Raw genomic sequence first — 25544 nt, 5'->3', positions numbered from 1 at the left:
ACAAACAGGACCGTCCCCATTGATGAACCAACAGCCACTATGATAGCTGCTTGTGCTGTTATCCTGCCCGTTTTGGCGAAAAAGCTTTCAAATGTCATAAGCCTTGCACATGGCAGTAAAAGCAACAGATACTCCTGGCAAAATCCACACTTGTCACACCTTTTACATCACGTATAGGAACACTGGTATACATTTTCTTGTTGACACTGACGCAGAAGTGAGCATTATTCTGAACTGATTAATAAAAGAAAAACAGGCCCAATCATGCTTACAAACTGTCACTCATCATTCCATTCCAACCTTCGGAGAAAATCCGTGACACTGAACTAGGTGTTCAGTTGCACTTTCTTTACTATCACAAAACTTCCAGTTCCAATTTTAGGAGCAAATTTTTGGTATTCTCGAGGATATTAAATGCAGAAAAATAATTGACAACAGTACTGGATTTGCCGTGCAGGGTAAAATCAACAGATCAGCAAAGATATCTCCAGTCATATTGAAAGATTCGACAGATGCATATACCAATCTAATCTGCTAGACTTAGGTATTATACACCCTTCTAACAGTAACTGGTAATCACTACTCCACATGATGCCCAAGAGGACAGCCGGTGACTGATGTCCTTGCGGGGATTATCTTGCACTTAATAGCTGCACTACGCCGGATGATTATCTTATTCCTCATTGTCAGGATTTTTCAAATTTACTCGATGGAAAACCAATCTTTTCAAATTTACTCGATGGAAAACCAATCTTTTCAAATTTACTCCATGGAAAACCAATCTTTTCAAATTTACTCCATGGAAAACCAATCTTTTCAAATTTACTCCATGGAAAACCAATCTTTTCATGCGTATGTACAACCAAATTTCTGTTGACCCTGAAGATATTCTTAAGACTGCCATTACCACCTCATCTAGTTTCCTAGAATGCCGTTTGGATTAAGAAACCCTGGTCAGTCTTTTCAGTGATTTATAGATGCAGATACGCACGGATTACAGTTCATATACATTTATATCAATGATTTACCAGTGACAAGTTCCTTAGAAAATGAGCATATCCACTACCTTAAGCAATTATTCCACAGATTATCGCAATACAGTATAATCATCAACCTCAGCAAATGTGAGTTTCTTCATTATCCTTTCTTGGCCATATGATTGATAAGGATGACGTCAGAAAAGTTCAATCTATTATTGATTATCCTAATCTAACTTCTCTTCTGTAAACTCCAAGAATTCCTCACGTTGATTCATTTTTGTAGACGTTTTTTACTCCACTATGCCGAAATCGCACAGCCTCTCACTGATTTACTTCAAAATAAAGAAGAAAAATGAAGAGATTACCATGAATGATCATGAATTTTCAAAAGTAAAAAATGTCTTCACCAAAGCGACAATGTTGGTTTTTCCCCAGACAGATGCATCCCTAGCTTTATCAGAAGATGCATCTGATGTCGGCATTGGAGAGGTTTTGCAACAATTTGTTAATAATATGTAACAACCATCATCCTTCTTCTCTAGAAGACTTCAAAATGCTAAAACTAAATGCAGCACCTCTTCTTAACACCTACTACTAATTGGTATCATTTTAGTTGTATTGGTATAAATCAGCAGGATATCATGGGAGAGTGGGTTTGTCTGAATTGTGTGGATAAAATGTCACAATAAATTCAAATTTCATACTGTTTTATTTCTAATTTCCGAGTTGCTGATGATTGTTTTTATAATTCAATAACTTGAGTGTTATTTCTTCCGCCTGTCACACCAATAATTTCCTGGGTAAGGTTGACACTGTTGTCCAAACTTCCAACTTCCAAACTTCTGTATACGTAACGCACCTTCTCTCAACTCCAAACAAACTTCTGCTAATTCAACTTATTTCTTCGAAATCCAACTTCAAAATGAACCTCCCACTAAAAAATCAACCCTCTTTTATCTCCAACCAAGAGCATCTCATTTGCATATCTAGTGGTCACATTATAGGCATATAAAGAGATAAGGCAGCCATTTTTGTTTCTTTCTTCTTCATTCATTTCATTCCACGACTGACCCGTTGAATTATGCACATGTGCTAGTTACTCCCCCCTGATCTCATGATCACACACAGGGCAGGGGGGGCAGTCGTTTTTGTTGGGTACTTCTTCGAAGAATCGGAGGAAGCACTTCCTCATTGCCATCTTCCTCATTACCACCGTTATTGCCACCAGTCTGTTCCATTATCCCCTCTTGTGGTTCCCTATGCGGTGTTTCACAATCAGGGCAAGGGGGCAGTATCCCTCTTTGTCGGGTACTCCTTCGAATAATCGGAGGCATCACTTCCTTGGTTCCATCTTCCTCAGTATGTTTCATCATCCCCTCTCGTGGTGCTATAGGCGGTGTTTCACAATCATGACGGGTGGGCAGTATTCGTCTTTCTCGGGTACTTTGATGAGGAACTGGTGGTATTACTTCCTCATGTCCATCGTCCTCATCACTATTGCCACTAGTATGTTCCATCATTCCCTCATCTGGTTCTGTAGGTAGTGTTTCTATGCTCACCTGTAGGGGCAGTAAGCGATCAGGATCATCCCTGAACTGTATGGGATCTTCCTCATTATCCTCAGAATCAGAAGAGGTATAACAGGGGTGGATATCTTTTACATGACGTGGTACACCATTAATCAACATGGTCTGAGGACTTATGATTTTGTCTATTTTTCCTCTGCAAAATTTTACAGTGCACTTAGCATTTGGGGGTTTTACCCAAACATGGTCTCTCACTTGATATGGTGTATTGACAACGCTAACCACTGATGGTGTGACATCAATTCCTTTTATTCATTGTTCATAGCGGTAAATCCCATTAGCTGGTGCAGTTTCTGGTGTTGCATCGTCCTTTGGTGTCACATTATACCAGTACACAGCTTCTGGAATAGAACACTGTGTCCTGGCCACAATTCTTTTAATGGTGCAGTGACACCGCTCTGCTATACCGTTACCTTCGGGAAAATATGCACATTGGTAACGCATTCTAATCCCCCATTCCTGCCTGAATTTCTGAAATTCTTGACATTGAAACATAGTGGCGTTATCAATCAGAATTTCCAGTGGGGCACCACGTTAAAAAAGGACAGCTCTCAACTGTTGTATAATGATAGATGCATCCTGTCGTGTCAACAGGCACCATATCGTGAAACGTGTCGGACCACAATCTGTCAAGGTAAAAAAATGCTTGTCCTCATAATGCGTTACATCCATTCCTACTCGATACCAGTTGTCCTCCAGCTCAATCTTCCCTTTTTGCCATTGGGACGGTGCCAGATCAATTTGCTGACACTCTTCACACGAGCGTATAGCTGCCTTGATTGATGCTCTTGTAGTTGAAGGACACACTCTTTGGATGAAATATGTTGTCCTCCGAATTCCAGGATGTCCACTCTGCTGATGTATTGCACAGATCTGGTCAGGTGTTAATTGATCTGTTATGGCCGCGCATGTCTGTTGTGGAGGATCAGATCCCTGCCTCATTACATCAATCCACCTCTTTAGTACTCTAGTCAAGCTATCAGCCAAATTCTGCATCGACGAAACTAAGGTAATGTCCACCTGCAAGCTGTATTCGTCAACTATACGCTTTATTATTGCCAGTCTTCTTCGTGCTAACATCTCACTTGCAGCTCTAGTCTTAACTCGAGCCTTTCCAGTCAAGGTGTCAGTCAACCAGTGGTAAACACACAACGAGTCAGTCAACCTTAGCCTGTCATTGCAATGCAAGATTAAGCCCTTTTAACGTGGCATAAAGTTCTGCCAAATTTATATGCTGGGCATCATTTTTCGGAGGAAGCCAGCACGCATCTTCCACAATAGCACCCAACTGTTCCAACACGACATCTGTAGCCAGTGAACTTACGTCAACCCATGCATTCAGTTTGTTTCCAGATACTTGCCACTCACCCTGGGCAGGGTCGTTTCTATGTACTCTGGACAAACATTTCAGCCATCATTTGCTGGAGAGAATCATCATCCACCATGTCATCCCATCCTTTGGTTACTGCAGTTAATCGTCTTTTTAATACTCCTGTTGCCGATCAGAGCCATCCACAGATAGGTAGATGTCCTACTAATTTACTGCAAATAGAAAACACAATGCGTCTTGTCAATACACTGGGTAACTCTGGAATCGTGTTCCCTCACTTCCATCGCAAAGTATTGCTCTTCTCGTAGACCTCTAGGCCTAACACGGGCACCCCGTCCTTTAGGCGCTTAGTGTCTTTATTTATTAACCCAAACGATTCCAGTTTTGCTCGAACGACATCTGCAGACATTATATCCTCATTAACATAAATGTTGTCAATGTAAGCTGAAGCAGCTTTTGCTGTGGTCTCATCCTGCATCAAAACAATTTTAATAATAGTTGTCATTATTAAGAGTGCTATGTTTAGGCCAAAACCTAAACATGTCAAACAATATCGTTTTCCCTTGATTATCACTGTCTGAAATGGCCATAATGACTCACAGACACGTATCTGCAGGTAGGCTCTCTTCAAATCCAGCAGTGCTACATTACTCCCTTTCTGACGCCACTCTCTTAGTTTAGCAGCGCACACATCTGCGTTTCCAGTGAAAGCATCAACATGTTGATTCAATTCTCGGTAATCCATTACGAGCCGAATTTTGTCTTTAGTAGGTTGTTCAACAGCCATGAGCGGAATTAATCCTTTGGGTGGTCCCAAACGTTCCTGTGGGTACGGTATTAACCATCCATTATCAATCCACATCTGAAGTTTTTCTTCATATGCGGCCCTATTCTTTGTGGAAACTGCATACTCTGGAATGGTGTTGCACAGCCGATCTGGTGCCTGGCTCATAGTCCATTTCCACTTTGCAGTCCATGCCTTTTCATTGTCGTCAAACGTAGCACAGAAGTCCTTTTCTTCAATAGACATGGCTACACAGACTTCTTTTCCTTCTCCAAGCATTACACCTCCAGTCGCTGTGATTATGATGCCTCCTAGTGCTTGTATTGCATCAATTCCAATCAACATGTCATAGCCAAGGGGTTTTTCTTTCATCACCAGAACATCAACTTTGGCTGTTTCACCCTTCTTAGTACAGATCGTGACTGTCCCTTCACCACAACATGCTTGGGATAAACCATTGATCGTCATAATACCGACTGGTTGCTCCCGCCACATCTGACAGTAATGTGCACTAACTATAGACTGGGAACACGCCGTGTCTATGAGTGCTGAACACTGCATATCGTCAATTTTAACGCCAATGACCGGTAATCCTGTGTTTATTGGTTCGCAAGGGGCAAGGGTGGCGATAGTACCTTGCCCCCAACGTCGTTTCCTGAACAGTTGCGAGATATGTGCCCATACTTATTGCAGCAATAGCATTGTACTGTTCTCTGTGCTCGTGGATATACACACTTCCTATCACTCCGGCAATCCTTAGCAAAATGATTGGCCTCCCCACATTTATAGCACACTGGACCTACACGCTTATTACTACCTGGGAGAGAATCTACATTGCTTCCATGCGGTTCGACTGCTGCATGTTGAATACTAGTTGCTGCTGCAATTGGCTCCTGTTCCTTACAGATGTTTCGAGCTCGGGCTAATAACTCATTTGTTGTCAATTCATCAATATGTGACGATGCCCGCAACAGTTTGCTGACCTCCTCAGGTAAGCCTACTAAAAAGGCACATCATAATATCTTATTGTTAACCCCACTAAATGGTACCGCCAACTTTCGTAGGTCGGTTAGGTACACATCAACTGTTTCCTTGAGGTGAAGTCGCCGGCTCGTGAACTGTTGCCATGCAACAAACGGATCTGTACCAAACGCTGTATACAGGCTGTGTTTGATTGGTTCATACCCAAGTTGCTGGTAGACTGCATAGGCCCCTCCGGTTAACCTCAAAGGAATGACTATGGCTGGTTCTTTAATTCTGCACAGTGTACAGATCTTTTCAGCCTTTTCCACCCATTCGATGACAGACGGTCCAGTGGGAGATCCATCAAACTCAGGTATCAAGCGAAAGTCGAATCTGTCCATTTTCTGCCTTTCGAGTCACCGCACACCGAGAGCCGAAATAGCTTATAATTCAATAACTTGAGTGTTATTTCTTCCGTCCGTCACACCAATAATTTCCTGGGTAAGGTTGACACTGTTGTCCAAACTTTCAACTTCCAAACTTCTGTATACGTAACGCACCTTCTCTCAACTCCAAACAAACTTCTGCTAATTCAACTTATTTCTTCGAAATCCAACTTCAAAATGAACCTCCCTCTAAAAAGTCAACCCTCTTTTATCTCCAACCAGGAGCATCTCATTTGCATATCGGGTGGTCACATTACAGGCATATAAAGAGATAAGGCAGCCATTTTTGTTTCTTTCTTCTTCATTCATTTCATTCCATGACCTACCCGTTGAATTATGCACATGTGCTAGTTAGGTAAGTCGCACGTTTCCCTACAGTTTTATTATTGTTTCTTGTTAAAATGGAAGCCTTCTCAATTTAAAAAAAATAAAGGGAGATAATTTAAAAATGAAAATTGTTTCTTGCTAATTTGTGGGAGAATTTGGTTTTCTCTCGTTAACAGTATTTCTCATTCCTTCATTCCTTTTTCTTCCTAAGTGAAGTAGCTAAAATACCCAATATGGTGATTAAGATTAAACTCAAATCTATTGATTATGAAAAGAAAGAGGTCCGGCCACTTTTAAAAAAAATTTTTTTTTTTTCACTGATATTAATTGAGGGTAATATAGTTTGAAAAAAAGCATCTCATTAAATCTTAAAATCAATATTCACAGTTAATTAATTTAAGATAAAACCACTTTCTTTCTTATTGTTAATAACTGATCTAGACAAACTAGATTTATTATATACTCGGGTGTTTGGAGGTGTGTGTTGAGCAAAAAAAAAAAAAAAAAGAAAAGTGGTAGCAGGAAGGCAGGCTCGAACCTGTACCGTGAAGGAGGAAAAGAATGGGGGAAAAAACGTGACGTCTTTGCTGTTATGACCACCACCAAACTGGAAGTAACATAAGTTTAAATTAAGGCTAGACAATCGAAAAGAGGGGATGACTTTCGAAAATATCGGTGAAAAAAGCGACCCCCTCCCTGTAGAAAAGTGCCCAGTTGAGGGTGAAGAAATTAATGTTTTTAACCAATTTTTCGGTATTTGTCGTCTGAAAGGTCGAGCTTCAAAACGATACTGATCTTTTGAAAATTTGTTGCCTCTGTCGAAAGTTTTAGGCAGACATGCAAACATTTATATGTTGGTAGCTCAAATTTTCGACCGAAACCGATAAAAAAAGCTTGTCCTATCTCTGATTACACTTTATGTAAAATTTCAAATGTTTAGACCAGGAATTGTCTAAGTAATTTGGTAGGGACCGCAGACGTCAACTTTTTAAAAATTTGACTTCTATTATGACCCCTTAGCATTTATTGTTTTGGGTTCGAATCAAGTTATTAAGTTAGATCCATATCCAAGGAATATATATCTAAAATTTCAATTGTTTAGACCCAAAATTGTCGGAGGAGTTTGGTAGAGTTCTCAAAGATCAAATCGTTGAACTTTGACCCTTAACAGCCAAATTTCTGACCGAAAATGGATTACAAAGATTTTCCCAAATCTCAATACTCTGTATATCAAATTCTGAGTCTGTAGACTGAAAATTGACAGAGTTATTGTCTAGGGAATGTACACAGACACAGACAGACAAACAGACACTTTCACTTTTATAGATATACTAGCATGGGTGCCCGGCGTTGCCCGGGTGTTTAGAGGTGTATGTTGAGCAAAAAAAAAAAAGCGGCCAATTTTTTTAACTTTGACCCTTATTATGACCCTTTAAATTTTATTGTTTTGGGCTCGAATCAAGTTATTAAGTTAGATCCATGTCCAAGGAACCTATATCTAAAATTTCAAGTGTTTATATCCAAAATTAGCGGAGGAGTTTGGTAGAGTTCTCAAAGGTCAAATCGTTTATCTTTGACCCCTTAACAGCCAAATTTCTGGTCGAAAATGGATTACAAAGATTTTCCCAAATCTCAGTACTCTGTATATCAAATTTCGAGTCTGTAGACTAAAAATTGACCAAGTTATTTTGTTGGAAAATGTATACAGACACACACAAACACACAGACACGCTCACTTTTATATATATAATAGATATAGATATATAGACTAGCAGTTCTGCCCGGCTTTGCTCGCGCTCTATGTACTATTCATAAGGTTATGTGCATATGCATATATTAAAAAGTGTGCATATATACGGTAATGCATTTCTATATAATAGTCTTCCTTAACTACCATAGAGAAAAGTTGGTTTGGCCCCAATTTTGACTCCTTAGAATTTTTGTTTTGAGCTCAAATAGAATTATAAAGTCAGATCCCTGTCCAAGTAATTTATATCTAAAATTTCAAGTGTTTAGACCCAAAATTGGCGGAGGAGTTTGGTAGAATTCTAAAAGGTCAAATCTTGAACTTTGACCCCTTAACAGCAAAATATCTGGCCGAAAACCGATTAAAAAGATTTTCCCAAATCCCAATTCCCCTTATGCCAAATTTCGAGTCTGTAAACCGAAAATTGACAGAGTTATTTGGTAGGAAAATGTACACAGATACACAGACGGACAGACAGACATTTTCACTTTTATAGATATACTAGCATTTCAGCCCGGCGTTGCCCGGGTGTTTGGAGGTGTATGTTGAGCAAAAAAAAAGTGGTAGTAGGAAGGCAGGCTCGAACACATACCGCGAAGCAGGAAAAGAATGGGGAAAAAAAACAGACTTCTTTGCTTAAAATTTATTGTTTTGAGCTCAAATCAAGTTGTAAAGTTAGATCCATGTCCAATGAACCTATATCTAGAATTTCAAGTGTGTAGACCCAAAATTGTCGGAGGAGTTTGGTAGAGTTCTCAAAGGTCAAATCGTTGAACTTTGACACTTCAACAGTCAAATTCTCGCCCGAAAACCAATCACATCGAGTGTAGACTGAAAACAAAAAAAAAACAATCACATTGAGTGTAGACTGAAAATTAGCAGAGTTATTGCGAAGGAAAATGTACAAACACACAGACACATTCACTTTTATAGATATACTAGCATGGGTGCCTGGTGTTGCCCGGGTGATTGGAGCTGTATGCTGAGCCAAAAAAAAAAGGTAAATTTTTTAAATTTTGACCCCTATCATGACGACTTAAAGTTTATTGTTTTGGGCTCAAATTGAGTTATTAAGTTAGATCCATGTCTAATGAACTTATATTATTGTGTAGGGAAATGTACACACACAGACACACAGACAGACAGACAGACAGACAGGCAGATAGATAGATAGATAGATAGATAGATAGATAGAAACAAAAATATATGCGTATACATAAATATATATGGAAACAATTTTTTGTTTACTGTAAAGATTTTACGCAAATAATATGCAAGTATAAATCATGTAGAATATCTGCATGAATATAATTACACGTAATAGTTAACTAAAGATGATCATCCCATAAGAAAACTGAAAAACACTAATAGGGAATTAATTAAAATGAATGTTTAAAAGAATATGCAAATTAGCTAGATCTTTTGCTAGTGAATGCATTTCCACAACCTATATATAACAAAATTGTATTTTCTTTTTAAATAAAATAGAAAAGAGGTATTTTAATATGAATATCAATACACACAAAAGAAAAACGAATTTATTGGAGTAAAAAGAAAGAAGAAGATATAAATGGATAGATTGGATGCAATATGTAGTAATGATTTAAAAAGTATTAAAAAAAACTCATGCAGGAATCGAAACCAAAATGTTCCGCTCATGATTTATTTTGCCTCTGCCGTCAATGTCTGGGCTATGAAAACATGTTTACTGCAAGGCTAAAAATTAAAACATGAACCAATAGCTACTACGTTATGCGTTCGTAATGCCGGCGTTTGACCTTCACTTGGCAAATTTCATTTTTTTAATTTTCACACTTTTGTGCCTATTTTTCCGCGCTAGAACCCAAATATAAAGTTTTGCATCGATTCAAATACCTTATATATGAAGTTTCATGCCTGTAGACCAAAAACTCTACGAGGAGTTTGGTAGGCAAAATTTGTTAAACAAAAATATATACGTATATATAAATATATATGAAAACAATTTTGTGTTTACTATAAACTTTTTACGCAAATATTATGCAAGTATAAATCATATAGAATATCTGCATGAATATAATTACACATAATAGTTAACTAAAGATGTTTATCCCATAAGAAAACCGAAGCAACTAATAGGGAATTAATTAAAATGAATGTTTAAAAGAATATGCAAATTAGCTAAATCTTTTGCTAATGAATGCAATTCCACAACCCATATATAAGAAAATTCTTTTTAAATAAATAGAAAAGAGGCTTTTTAATATGAATATCAATACACACAAAAGAAAAACGAATTTATAGGAGTATAGATAGATATAGATAAATAGATAGATAGATAAATTCATTGGCAGTGGACACACACATATATGCATTCAATAATGAAAAATTAACTGTATTAAAGTTATGTCCCTCGGGACAACCCTTGTTACCTGTCTCTTAGTGGCAGTTTTAAATTACCTCATTTTCTAATTAGAAAAGAGTAATGAATAATCATTACTTTTTCCTCCTTTCCTTGGCAGTGTGTAAGAAATTTGACAATTACATCATGCTCCCATTGTCTCTGTTTTAGACTGATGAAATTGGTAGATTGTATTTGCAGCAGGGCAATTTGTCTTGGCAGGTTTTTTGCATGTGTTATTTTTCAGTTCCACAAAGACAGCCATACGAGAAGGGTCTATGGAACTAACTTGCTGCATATGAGGCATTTGACACCACTAACTTTTGTGTCCTTGAGACTTCAATTTTAAGTCTAAATGATTAGGCTGAGATATTACTATGTTTGTCTGGTATTTGGAAGGCAAAATTTGTTAAACAAAAATATATACGTATACATAAATATATATGAAAACAATTTTGTGTTTACTTTAAGCTTAAATAATTAGGCTCAGTTATTATTATATGGGTCTCTCAGAGCCTTTAAGATCTGAATTGTTGATCCGTTATTAAGGACTTTTCCTTTGAATGAACATTAATTATGAACTTCTGTAATATCATCTCAAGACAAAAATTGAATCTTTTCATCAGAATACATCATATCAACCCTTTCTAACAGCTGTAATCATCGATCTTTGAACACAGATGAACCTGCATCCAGTTACTGTTGAAGACAAAAAACTATCACCTTTCGAGGTTGTTAACAGCTCTTTTTCAGAGGCAAAATGGGCATTCCTTTTTTGCAATGCCGAAGTAATAAATTTGTATTGAATTTTGAGGTATGCCTTTGTTGTATTTTTTCTTATTTTTGCCACTGTTTTGGAGTTAAAACGAGTGAGAATAATTTCTCATAAAATACGATTTAAATTTATTTTATTTGTAAAACAAATTTTTTTTTTTTTTTTAATTTGCATAAATTCTCTAGGTAACCTTTCAAAGAAAGCATGTTCCGAAAAATGTTTAAATTAAAAAATTAAACAAAACATTTTTGCCAAGGAAAATACTTTCAAACATCACAGATAATTAAATGATGCAACGGAAAATTGGACACTGGAAAATTAGCAACAGAAAATTATGTAATTTTGGTATAGTAGAAACATTAAGCAACTACAGAATAAAAATTGACTGAAAACAGATTTTAGATCGTCCTATCAGGGTATATAATTTTAAATAGAAACTAAGCCCTACACGTCAAATACTATTTAAATGGCTTTCTATTTGATAGTTTAAATATTGTTGAATTCATTTCAAGTTTCTAACAGTCACGGAGTAATTGATTTTTTTTTCAAACTATTAACAAAATTTTATAATTGTTATTTATTGTGAGATATTCTCTCACCTCGGTTTTGCCCTTGACAGAATGAAAGAAAGCAAAACGAAATCACAACAGGCTCACCTTTACACTTCAACTAAATTTTATTAAAGTAAAAAGATCCAAACTTGCAAAAGATGTGCCATCTGCCGTAACAGAATGACTAACACCCGTATGGGTAGTAGTTCATGGTTTATTTTCACATTTGCAGTATTCAAGACTCCACGCTGTTCGAAGAATAAATGCAACAAGTCGATGAGTTAGTGATGCCTTCCAAGGATGAGTGCTGAGAGTCCAGTAGTTATCATGGAGTTCACTGAGAATAAGCATCTGAATGTCGGACAAAGTGCAGGTCAAGATGTAGACTTTAAATTTGTCTCTGAGAGACATTATTTAAGTAATGATGAAAGTCAATCAGTTGGTAGAACATACCAGGGCATGATGAATAATATTTCGCTCAACATAAGGGCATAGGTGTTTGCAAATGCCCTAATGTGGGGCGAAATGTTATTATCATTTCGCCCCACATTAGGGCATTGTCCAGAAGACAAAAGAGTTTCAGGCTCCAATCATGTGAAAAATGGATCCAATGGTTCAGCTGTTACCAGACAGTGTCCAGCCTTGATGAGAAACCAAATCCTTGTCAAGTGGACACCTTGATATACTGTATAGGCAATAAAGCAAAAGACATTTTTGCTACATTTAAACTTTCACCCGAGGAAGCCCAAAATTTCAATATAGTGGTATTAAAGTTCAATGACCAATTCAAAAGCGACACAAACGTAATTTATGAACGGACCAGATTTAATCAAAGACATCAAGAAGAAGGTGATCCATTGATTCTTTCATCACAGATCTCCACACACTGGTTAAATATGGCAATTTTCAAGACTTGAGGAATTAATTCATGACAGAATTGAAGTTTGGTGCACGGATCCTAAGTTATCACTAAATTCTGCAAATGATTCCGGACGTCACCTTTGATGGGGCCATCAAACGTGCACAACAGAGTGAGACGATAAAGTCACAACAACGTCTCTTGCGATCTCCAGAACACATCGATTGTTAGGAATCAACTGATAGTAATATTGCTGTCCATTTTGTTAGTGGCAACAGAATTCGCAGACAAGGTCATGGTAAACACATGACAAGACTCGGACGAGAATTGCACTATGAGAATCGACAAAAAAATTAGCGTACACAGCAGCATAGACTGGAGGCTGAGTGCCACCACTGTGGTAACAAAACCCACCATTAGAGATATGTGTGCCCCGCCATTTCAGTCACCTGGCACAGTTGTGATAGGATTGGCCACTATGCCCAGTGTTGCTGTGCAAGAAGGCTGCACGAAATTTAACAGAGCTTGGATAACTCTGAAAGCGACTAGAGTGTATACCTTAGTGTCCTGACAGTATCAGAGATCAGCATGAGTAAACTTTGGTGAACTGATATCGTCATCAATGGAGTGCCACTGAAATTCAAGCTGGACTCTGGGGCAGATGTGGCTGCAATTCCAGAACACCTCTACAAATGAAAGAGGGGCTTACTAGACCTCTCGGATACTCAGAAAACCCTTCATGGTCCGAGACATATTCCACAAAGTGATTGGAATGATCACTGCAACTGTCTTGCATAAAGAACTTTTAACAGAACAGCGGATATTTATTATCCCCAATCTTGATGAGCCGCTATTAGGTAGGTCAGCCATCGAGACACTTAAGCTTGTAACTGTCCACCCAAACTTACATGCCATCAACAGCCAAAAACAAATATTTGATCTAAAAATGAAATGCCAGATTATTCACAGGCCTAGGCACATTTGGGGAGGAATATAACATACTGTTACACCCGAATATGAGTTTATAACTTATTATCCACACCACAACACATAGCACTACTCTTGATAAAGAAAACACAGAGAATGGAAAAGCTGGGGGTCATAAATAATATTAACGAACCCACCGAACAGTGTTTCCCAAAAAGTAAACGGGAAGATTAGTACATGTGCAGATCTCAAAAAGCTCAATAAGTGCATAAAACATGCTCCCCATATGCTCCCCACATGCTTCCCACATGCTCCTACATGCTCTTGACAGTTGACCACCTTTTGGCCCAGTTAGGGAAAGTGAAAATCATGAGCAAATTGGATGATAACAGCAGATATTGGCAGACTCCACTCTCATGAGAATCCCATGCTCTGACAACCTTCATTACCACATTCGGACAGTACCAATTCAACCGCCTCTCATTTGGTATTTCACCAACCAGTGAAATCTACCGAGGCACATGTCACAAGTACTAGAGAATGAAATCAGAGTGATATGCATGCAAGATGATGTGTTATATATGTTATGGCAAAAATTAACAAGAACGTGATGCACAAGTAAAATAAAACATAAGACAAAAAAGTAAAAATTAACAAGAACATGATGCACAAATAAAATAAAAATCAGGCTGCTGGCATAACACTCAACTCAGAAAAATGCGAAATATCCAAATCATCAGTGAAATTTCTTGGACATACAGTGCATCACAAAAATGAGTTCACCCCTCACACTTCTCCAAATTTTTAAGTATATCTCTTCATGGGACAACACTGAAAAAATGATTTTTTGACACAATGAAAAGTAGTTTGTCTGCAGTATATATAAGAGAGTTCATTTATTTTCCCCTCAAAATAACTCAAAATATAGCCATTAAAAGCTAAATCTCTGGCAACAAAAGTGAGTACACCCCTAAGAAACTACACCCTTAAATGTCTAAATTGAATACTGCTTTTTCCCCCCTCCAAAATGTCATGTGACTCATTAGTTTAACTAGGCCATGTGTTCATAGGGAGCAGGTGTATTCAAATTTGTAGTGCAGCTCTCACACTCTCTCTTACCAGTCACTGAAAGTTCCAACATGGCACCATATGGCAAAGAGCTCTCTGAGGTTGGGGCTCAGCCTGTTAGTGTTCAGACCAGACGCCACACACTACATCACCCCAGGAGGAAGCCTCTCCTGAAGGCAATACACAATAAAGCCTGCAAACAGTTTGCTGAAGACATGTCAACAAAGCCCATAGATTACTGGAACCATCTCCTATGGTCTGATGAGACGAAATTTAATTTGTTTGATTCTGATGGCCTTAAACATGTGTGGTGGCGACCAGGTGATGAGTACAAAGATAAGTGTGTCATACCTACAGTCAAACATGCTGGTGAGAATGTCATGGTCTGGGGCTGCATGAGTGCTGCAGGTATTGAAGAGTTACATTTCATTGAGGGAAACATGAACTCTAACATGTACTGTCAAATACTGCGTCAGAGCATGATCCCCTTCCTCCAGAAACTGGGTCATAGAGCAGTGTTCCAGCATGACAATGACCCAAAACACACATCCAAGACAACCACTGCTTTACTGAAGAGACTAAGGGTAAAGGTGATGGAATGACCAAGCATATCTCCAGACTTGAACATAATAGAACATCTTTGGGGCATTCTCAAACAGAAGTCTCAAATATCCACCAGCTCTGTGACGTCATAATTGAAGAGTGGAAGAGCACTCCAGTGACTGCATGTGAAACTCTGGTAAACTCCATGCCCAGGAGAGTAAAGGCAGTTTTGGATAATGATGGTGGCTACACAAAATATTGAATTAACATGTTGTATGTTGATATTGACAGCTTTTCGTAAGGGGTGTACTCATTTTTGTTGCCAGGGATTCAGCTTTTAATAGCTATATCTTGAGTTATTTTGAGGGGAAAATATATTAACTCTGTTATATATGCTGCAGACAGACTACTTTTCATTGTGTCAAAAAATTATTTTTTCAGTGTTGTCCCATGAAGAGATATACTTAAATATTTGAAGAAATGTGAGGGGTGAACTCACTTTTGTGATGCACTGAATATTTAGTGCTGATGATCCGCAACCAAATCTGGAAAGGCTCACTGGTTAAATATGGCAATTTTCAAGACTTGAGGAATTAATTCATGACAGAATTGAAGTTTGGTGCACGGATCCTAAGTTATCACTAAATTCTGCAAATGATTCCGGACGTCACCTTTGATGGGGCCATCAAACGTGCACAACAGAGTGAGACAATAAAGTCACAACAACGTCTCTTGCGATCTCCAGAACACATCGATGGTTAGGAATCAACTGATAGTAATATTGCTGTCCATTTTGTTAGTGGCAACAGAATTTGCAGACAAGGTCATTCAAATTCCCAACACCAACAAACATGATGGTAACCCGCTGGTTCCTAGGGATGGTGAATCAATTGGGAAAATTCATCAGAAACCTAGCAGACATGACTAAGCTATTAAGGGATTTATTGAGTCAGAAATATGTGTTCGTTTGGGGCAATGCACAACAGGATGCATTCAGCTCCATCAAGAAAGTATTGTGTTCAGCACCTGTACTATGCCTGCACAATCCATCAAATGAGACTGTGATTTCTAGTGACGCTTCATCTAACAGCTGGGAGTAGTATTATTACACTGACAGGATGACACAAAATTACACTCCATCGCCTGTGCTTCACAAGTAATGTCAGAGACTGAAACTCGTTATGCCCAAATAGCATAACATGGGCTTGTGAACGATTTTCTGACTATCTTGTTGGTGCCACTACTAGGTGCCACTACTAGGTGTCACTACTAGGGAGCAAGGACCTCAGTAAACTTCAGAAAGTATACAAAGGTTTTGAATACGTTTAATGAGGTATGGATATACAATTCACTATGTCTCTAGTAAGGAACTATATACAGCTGATGCTCTGTCAAGAGCGGTATCTGGCAATGGACCCACCAAACAAGACAAGGACCTAAAAGAGTTAGCAACAACATTTGTACACACCATGATGGAATCTTTACCTGCCACAGAAAACGTCTAAAAGAGTTGGAGGAAGCCACTAAAACTGATGAAACCAGCAACTACATATCACAATATGTAAGAAATGGCTAGCCATCAAAGGACCATGTTTCAGCACTGATAAAACCCTATTGAGCCCTTCACGGCAGCATCACATGTGAAAATGAACTACTGATGTATGGCAGACGGATCATAATCCTGTCACCAACCATCATTGCCAAAATCCACTCTGGTCATCAGGGAATTACCAGGTACAGACAAAGAGCTCAACAATCCATATGGTGGCCAAGACTATCTGACCAAATCAAAAGGAATGTAGAAAACTGGCTGAAATGCACTAAGCTAAGACACCAACCACCTGAACCTCTCATGAGAACTGAGCTTCTGACAAGACCATGGCACACTAGCCTCTGATATATTTGCGTTGAAAGGCAGCAGCTATTTCATAGTTGTTGACTACTTCTTTCGATATGCAGAGATCGTCATGCTTACGTCAATGACTTCTAGTACAATAATAAAAGGCTTTAAAGCTATTTTTTCCAGATACAGAGTCTCTGTCATCCTAGGAACAGACGCAGGAAGCCAATATACTTCAAAACTTTACCAAATTCACAAATGACTGAGGATTTCAGCATGTTACAAACAGCCCACACTACTACTAAGTAATGGAACTGCAGAGGCCAGCATAAAAACGATGAAAAGATTGCTAAAAAAGACAAAAGATCCATATCTTTCTTTGTTTGCACACAGAACGACACTAATGGGCTGTGGGTTTAGCCTCAGTCAGTTGTTAATGGGCCGACACCTGAGGAGAAATGTCCTGACCCACTCAGATCTACTAAACCCCAGATGGCCTGATCTTGAGAGCTTCAGACAGAAAAAAGAATCAAAAGGCCTGACAATGACTTATGTACTGTCTATCACATAAAGCTAGAGCTACAACCACTCCAAAATGGTACACCAGTATGGGTCAGAAGCTCCAACCTTCCAAACCAAGAAGGTGTCATCATTGGAACAGAATCAACACCATGTTCCTATATTCTACAGACTAAAGATGAAGGGACAATAATCCAACACAGTCGACGACACATTGTACCCAAGCAACCCAAAATAGTCAAGGCTCACAAATAGGAGACCCATGAAAACAGTCATCCACCAAGGGAAGAAACTGTGAGAACAGCATACCAATCCCTCACTTCTCAAGATTATATAATAACCAGATTTAGACGTCAGTCAAGACCACTTATCAAGCTAGACCTATATATATATATATATATATATATATATATATATATATATATATATATATATATATATATATATATAAATGTAACTCTTGGTTCGTTCGCAATTAATAGTCTAAAAAACCACTGGACGGATGGCTTCCATGTTTTGGTATAATATGTTTACTATACCCATGTGTGTTTTTATATATTTCTTTTTAATCATAACATTATACTTAATTTTTCTATGATAAATAGGTGGTTTTCTTTGTATCGATACGCCATTTTTTTTATTTAGGGACAATTATTTATTACCGCTTTCTGTCACGTGACCAGTGTTTCCAATTTAGTGGTTTTCCTGCTAGATCTGGAGATTTCGTTTGCAATCTAGCAGGGAATTCTAGAAAATCTGGAGATATTTCGCACCCACACACCCACAATTTTAGATTAAAAAATAAAGAAAAGCGCTTGAAAATACTTTAAAACATAAAATAAACTCATTCATGTAAGTAAAAAAAAGTAGCATTTATTGCCTTTGGTAACAATTATTTATTGATTATTTGTTTTGTTTTTCACCTTTTTTTCGGCTAACCATTCTTAAATCTCGCTATAAAATCGATTTTTCCAAGTACATTTTCGGTGGGGGGGGGGGGGTCCAACCTCCGAAGTTTATTTTAAAAATATGGTCTAAGCAATCCCGCTTAATTTAGAAGTATTTAATCGAAAATTGTAAAAAGCAAGAAACAACAGCAAAAAAAAAAAAAATTATACCAATACAGTAGAATTTAATTATCCACCAACCTAAATACTTTTAACATGCTAAAACAAAGTTTTTTTTGTTTTTTTTATTTTTCTAATTTCAAATTATGTTGCACCATTATTGTGATGTTTAATTTGCAGTATATTTCAATTTAACTTTTATTATAAAAAGTTTGAGTTTATGATTTGTTTCTTGCAAAAAAAAAAAAAATACCCTCTCTGAAAAGAACAGCTGATAAAATATATAAGCCTTCTGGGGAGCTAACCGCTTCAATATAATTCCAGAAACATATAGTAAGAAAACACGGAACATTTTATATATTGAATATACTATATTTATAATTTTTTTAGTGTAGGAAGTTAAAATATGGAGTTTTTTGGGGGGTGGGGGTGAATTAGCGATTTTTGAAAATTTCAGATGATAAAAGTTAAAAATCTAGCGATTTTCTGGACATTTCTTTCTCCTGACCTCGCGGGTTTTTTTTAAATGTCAGAAAAGGATATTTTGGTCTCACAGGCTTAATATAAACATAATGTGTTTGCAATATCGGTAAATTTTCAATGGGTTTAATCACATGATTATTGATAATGTAACCATGTGATTGAAATTTGATTTAAATTAACCGCACGTGATCGCTTTGCTATCAAATATTCATCAAAAAATGGTAGGGACATACAATGAATGCCGACGCTCAAAGTGTATAAACATTTTGACCCTTCCCTTTACTTAAAAATTCACTAAAAATCAGGAAATTAACCAATTTTAATGAAAATTTCAGTATTTATCAAATAATGATCACAGAATATAATGAACTAATTATATTTACTTAACTCTTAGTGAAAATGTTTTATTTTGATTAAACAAAAAATACCTTTAGTAAAGTTATGGTTTTCAGTAGTAAATAAAAAACGCAAGAATTTATTTTTGCTTTTTTTATATGAATAAAGCATCATAATTTGTAACAATAAAAAATAATTTTTACAGGAACATTCCGAAAAAAGCCCCTAAAGTCCATATTAATGAATTCGAAGAAAAATAAATTTCTCACATACTATCAGGAAATAAAAGATTCGGGTTTGTATTACTGTATTCGAAAAAGTTGTCAAAAAACAAATATATAACAAATAAATGTTATCAAAGGCAAGATAAGTTACTTTTCTACCTAACTGGATATATTTTTTGCGTTTTTATTCAATGTAACATGTTTATTCAGCTCGAAAAGCATACAGTGTTTATCGATGTATTCGAAAATTCAAAATGGCGGCCGACACTCTCTTTAACACGGTAAGTTCAGGAAAAGATGTTATAAATAATAAACTAGACAAAATACTGTTAGAAATTCGCTCATTATATGTTACCGTGACATAAGTTGACATATATTCGGTGTTTTTTTAATAGTATTTTGTCTAGTTTATTATTATAACACCTTTCCCCAAACTTACTATGTTAAAGAGAGTGTTGGGCGCGATTTTGAATTTTCCAATACATCGGTAAACACTGCATGTTTTTCGAGCTGAATAAACATGTTACATTGAATAAAAACACAAAAAATATATCCAGTTAGGTAGAAAAGTAACTTATCTTGCCTTTGATAACATTTATTTGTTATATATTTGTTTTTTGACAACTTTTTCGAATCTATGTGTACAGTAATACAAACCCAAAGATTCAATTAGATTCCTATTTCAGTCACCTAAATTATTTAGGGTGAAATGAGTTTAGGAATTTATAGCCAAACATAAATATATATATTTTTTTTTTTTTGCTTAAAAAAAATAGCATTAATACAGTAAGTTATGTAAAATTTGCAAAGAATGCTCTGCTTTACGGTTGTTGTAAAAATGGAACGGAAATTTGAATTTCGTTCCCTTTTAAATTCGGTACATTTTTACATTACGTCCAACTCATCGTTCACATTCGACACGTGAACTTTTATAGCTTTTCGGGTATGCTGGCAAGGTTAGGGGTGTCTATTCCAAAAGCCGTTCTAACATCGGTAGATTGGTAGGTGTATCAGAAATTTCGTGAAAAATAGTGAATAATTTCACCCCGTCTTTCCGAGCTTATAACTCCTCGAAAAATGTAACTCAAGCTCTAATTTTTTTTTCAATTAAAGGACCAAGGTTTCATTAAAAAAAAAAAAAACAAAAAAAAAACAACGTGGGTTTTTTTTTTTAATGTTTTAAACTTCGGACTTTTTTTTTTTTTTTTTTTTTTTTTTTACATGGGTGTCACCACTTATCAAGGCCCAGAGGCCACTCAAGGATAAGGGTTAATAGGTATACATTAATCATTGTGATTTTAGCATAGTAAACAGTGGGAATTTTGTAACTTGGATTACTTAGGGGGACGATTCAATTAGAACTTGTTCACATTGGACTTTTTCTTTTTTTTTTTTTTTTCATAGGTATCACCACATTATCAAGGCCAATAGGCCACTCAAGGATAAGGGTTAAAGAGTGTACAGTAGAAATTGGACAATATAATAATCATTAGAAATGAAAATTTGTTAAATTTGATAACTTATATGGAACGGCTCATCAAGAACTTATTTACGTTAGACTTGAAGACAACCATATTGTAGTCAGCCGGAAAGCAGGAAAACGGAAGACAATTCCACAGGCGTGCAGTTCTAATAAAAAAGCTTTGTTCATGGAATCTACGTTTAGGTTTAGGCACAGATAAAGAGTGGGGGGAATTATTGATAGTGTTTACAGCTAGACGAGTGTTTCTTGTGAAAGTTTTGCGAGGGGGGACCATAGATTGAAGCTCAGTCGAACACTTTCTATGAAAATAACGATACATCAGAGACAAACTCGCAACATCTCTTCTGTGAGATAGAGGTTGCAAGGAAGAGAAAAGGACATCTCCTACGAGGCTACGAAGTCTATTTTGAACTCTATCAAGGCAGGACAAGTCCTTTCTAGCAGCTCCTGCCCAGATGTGGCAACAGTATTCCATCCTTGGACGTACCTGGCTCTTATATAAATAGAGAATTGCATCAGCAGTGAGATATCTACTGGATCGATAGAAAGATCCCAGTATTTTTCCAGCGGCCTTGGCAACAGATTTGATATACGTGTTCCATTTAAGATCAGGAGTAATGGTCAAGCCCAGAAGCTTGTCAAAACTTGAGGCCTCCTGAAGACGAGAGCCATTCATTTCAATTGATGCCAGATGGGGATCAGAATGTTGATGATGTAAAGAGAGAAGCTTGGTTTTAGATGCATTAAAAGTAACCAGCCACTCCTTTCCCCATTGTACTACATGCTCAAGATCAGAGGAGAGAGAATTGGAGAGAACTTGGTCGTTTACTGTCTTAGATGTGCTACCATAAATGGTAGTGTCGTCAGCATAAATGTCTACAAATGATGTAAGGATGTGATTTGGAAGATCATTAATGTAGATCAGGAAAAGAGTTGGGCCCAGGATGGACCCCTGAGGGACACCGGCATTAATACTGTGGGCTTCTGATTTTTGCCCCTCAACTACTACTCTTATGAACCTATCAGAAAGAAATGATTTAATAATTGAGAAGACATTTCCAGCAATACCATAGCTAGAGATCTTATGAAGTAAACCTTTATGCCATACCCTATCAAAGGCCTTAGATATGTCAAGAGCAATTGCCCTAAAAAGGTTGCCTCCGTCGAGAGATTTGCTAATCCTATGAGATATAACTGTAAGCACATCTGCTGTAGATCTAGCAGAACGGAAACCATATTGAGTGTCACTAAGAAGGTTATTTTTGTTGAGATGGTTGATTACTTCTGTATTTAACACAGATTCCAGCAACTTACTCATGACGCACAGGAGACTTATTGGCCTGTACTGAGAGGGAGATGAGCGATCACCTGAATTCTTAAATACAGGGCATACTGATGAGATTTTCCAGGGAGATGGGAAGCAATTCTCCTTAAGACAACGTTTAAATAGTTTTGTAAGTATGGGCGCTAGTTCAGGTTGAAGTTTTTTGAGTACTATAATTGGAATACCGTCAGGGCCAGTTGCTTTACTGGAATCAAGGTTTTTGATTAGCTTGGCAACATCACGTACAGATATACGTATATCACATAGTGTGTTTTCAGATACAGGAGGAAATATTGGGGGTTGGCGGCCTTGATCGCAAAAGGTAGAATTAGCTGCAAAGTTCTTGACAAAGAGTTTGGCTTTTTCTGATGCTGACGAGATTACCTCAGGTCCATTGATGATAGTTGGGATGGAGCACACGCTTCTGTTCAGAATTCTGTTTGCTATTTGCCAAAACTGGTGGGAACCAAGCCGCTGCTCAGCTACTTTGGACTTAACAGATTGGGCATACAACCACCTTGCGCTCTTTATTACTTTCTTACAATGGTTGCTGGCAGTCCTGAAAGCGGCTTTAGTTTCCATACATCTATTACGTTGGAAACAGTGGAAAAAGTGATTTCTGTGCGCAATGGCAGCAGCACATTCTGGAGAGAACCATGGCTGGCTGTTAGGTTTTTGCTGAAACTTTTTCGAGGGTATGAAACGATCAATACCTACAATTAACCATTCCGTCAGGTCTAATACTATAGAGGACACATCCTTTTTAAATATGGAATGCAAAGGTAGATCAGTTATAAATGTATGGAAGCTATCCCAGTCAGCCTTAGTGTATCGATATACTGTACGATGGAGAGGTACGTCTGGGGACTTATTACATTTCATTTTTATCTTAATTGATACAACAGAGTGGTCGGAAGATCCAAGAGGCGACAGAACAGAAACTGAACATAGTTCAGGGCAAGTTGTGAGAAAAAGGTCTAGTAGGCTCGCATACTGGCCGTCATTGTCGGGCACACGGGTGGGTTCCTGAACAATCTGAGTGAGGTCATAGGCAATGGAGAAATCATGACAGAACCTTCCCTCATCATCGGTCTTGTTTGAGTGGGTCAACCATTCGACGTTGTGAACATTGAAGTCTCCACATACGTGAATGTTAGCTGAAGGATAAGCAGATAGGACTTGGTTAATTTTCTCAGATATGCTTTTAAAGATAGTAACTCCGCTGTTGTGGGGGCGATAGAGAGTAAATAAAAATGCCGTAGTGTGAGCTAAAGCAACCCGGAAGCACATATAGGGTAAGTTAGGATCTTCCCTGGAGACGTCCCTACCACATGGAAAGCCATCTTTAATATAGGCACATATTCCATGCCCATGGCGATCTTGGGGGTCAGATTTAGAAGTCAAGTTAGAGTATCCTTTAATTGCAAACTCTTCTAGGGAAATAGCCTGTCCAATGCCAGTTTCACTTAAAAATAAAAGGTCTGGTTTAGTCTCCTGTAATTGGGTTTCAACCTCTGGAAGGTTAGAACGTAGACCCCTGATGTTGGAGAAGGAGACATGGTAGTAGGGGTCTACGTTGGAAGTTGTAGAACCGGGTTTAATCGTGTATTTTTTCTTGAAACTTGTCATGATGAAATTTTGAAATTTGTGTACTAGGTCGTCAGATTTACTTAGAGCAGGACAGAGAGGGGAAATTAAGAGAGAAAAAGAAACGAAGAATTTTTTTTTTTATTTGTAGCTAATGATAAGGTAAAGCCGTAACAATTACCCACTAGTATGGCATCGAGAGGCCCCACCAGAAGCTACTGCATGGTCCAGAATCCATTCACCAAATGGCAATACAGCAGCCCCAGTACTTTTGAACTTTTCTCTTCAATTTCTGATATATAACACTTGAGTAAATTAGTTATTTACGTTTTAATAGACATTTCAAAATGGGACGCGTGAATTATTCGACCCCCTGTCTTTCCAAGCTTATAACTACTCGAAAAATGTAATTCAAGCCCTAATTTTATTTTTCAATTAAAGGAACAAGGACCAACGTTTCATTAAAAAAAAAAGAAAAAACAACGTGGTTTTAAAAAAAAAACTTCGAACTTTACAGGTAAATTTCTAAAATACACTACTTTTTTGTTTCAAATTTGAATATATTATTTATTGGCCTTTTCGCTTCAATTTGTGATATATAAAACTTTGGTGTGTAAATTAGTTATTTACTTTTTAATAGACACTTGAAAATGGGGGGGAATGTAAAAAAAAAACGTTTGTCTAAAATATTATATTCGGTTTATTGGAAAGAGCATAAAAGTTCACATTGATCCTGAAAATATCGTAAAAATAGAATCAATAGAAAAATTTGGATAGATTTATAAAGTTTAAAAATTGAAAAATATTGAGTTCGTGAAATTCATTACTGTATTTTAAAAAATAAAAAAAATATTTCTATTACTTTTAAAACAACTTTAATAGTTTATTTTGGAAGTATAATCCATAAAGAAAATAAACAACCCACTTTTAAAAGAGAAATTTTATTCGCAGTTTCATGATAGGGGTTTCAAAAATTCCTACAAAAATTCTGATACATCTATGAGATTGGAGTGTTTATTCATTGTAAACGTACCCGACAACCTATAAATGTCGACATTTCCAATGTGAATGATAAGCTGGACTTATGTAAAAAATAACAAAAAGATATACCAAACTGACTTTTTCGTTTAAAAATGGAATTATTTACCTTTCGTTATTAACTTTTTTTTTTCTTTTTTTTTTTAAATATTTTGTGTTTCATATACATAAAGTACAATGGTTGAATGTTACTGTTTTGATTATATTCGTTTGGGGGGGGGCACAATTAAAAAATTAAGAAAGATTAAAATGGAGTGAAATTTAAGTTTCCGTTCCATTTTTACAACAACCGTAAAACAGCGCATACTCAGCAAGTTTTATCGTAATTTATAAGCATAATGTTGAAACACTAAATCAACATTTTATTTATTCTTCTG

Source organism: Euprymna scolopes, chromosome 9, assembly GCF_053919585.1.
Source record: "Euprymna scolopes isolate OS-2025 chromosome 9, ASM5391958v1, whole genome shotgun sequence".
NCBI lineage: Eukaryota > Metazoa > Mollusca > Cephalopoda > Sepiida > Sepiolidae > Euprymna > Euprymna scolopes.
Note: the sequence above shows the minus strand (reverse complement) of the source record.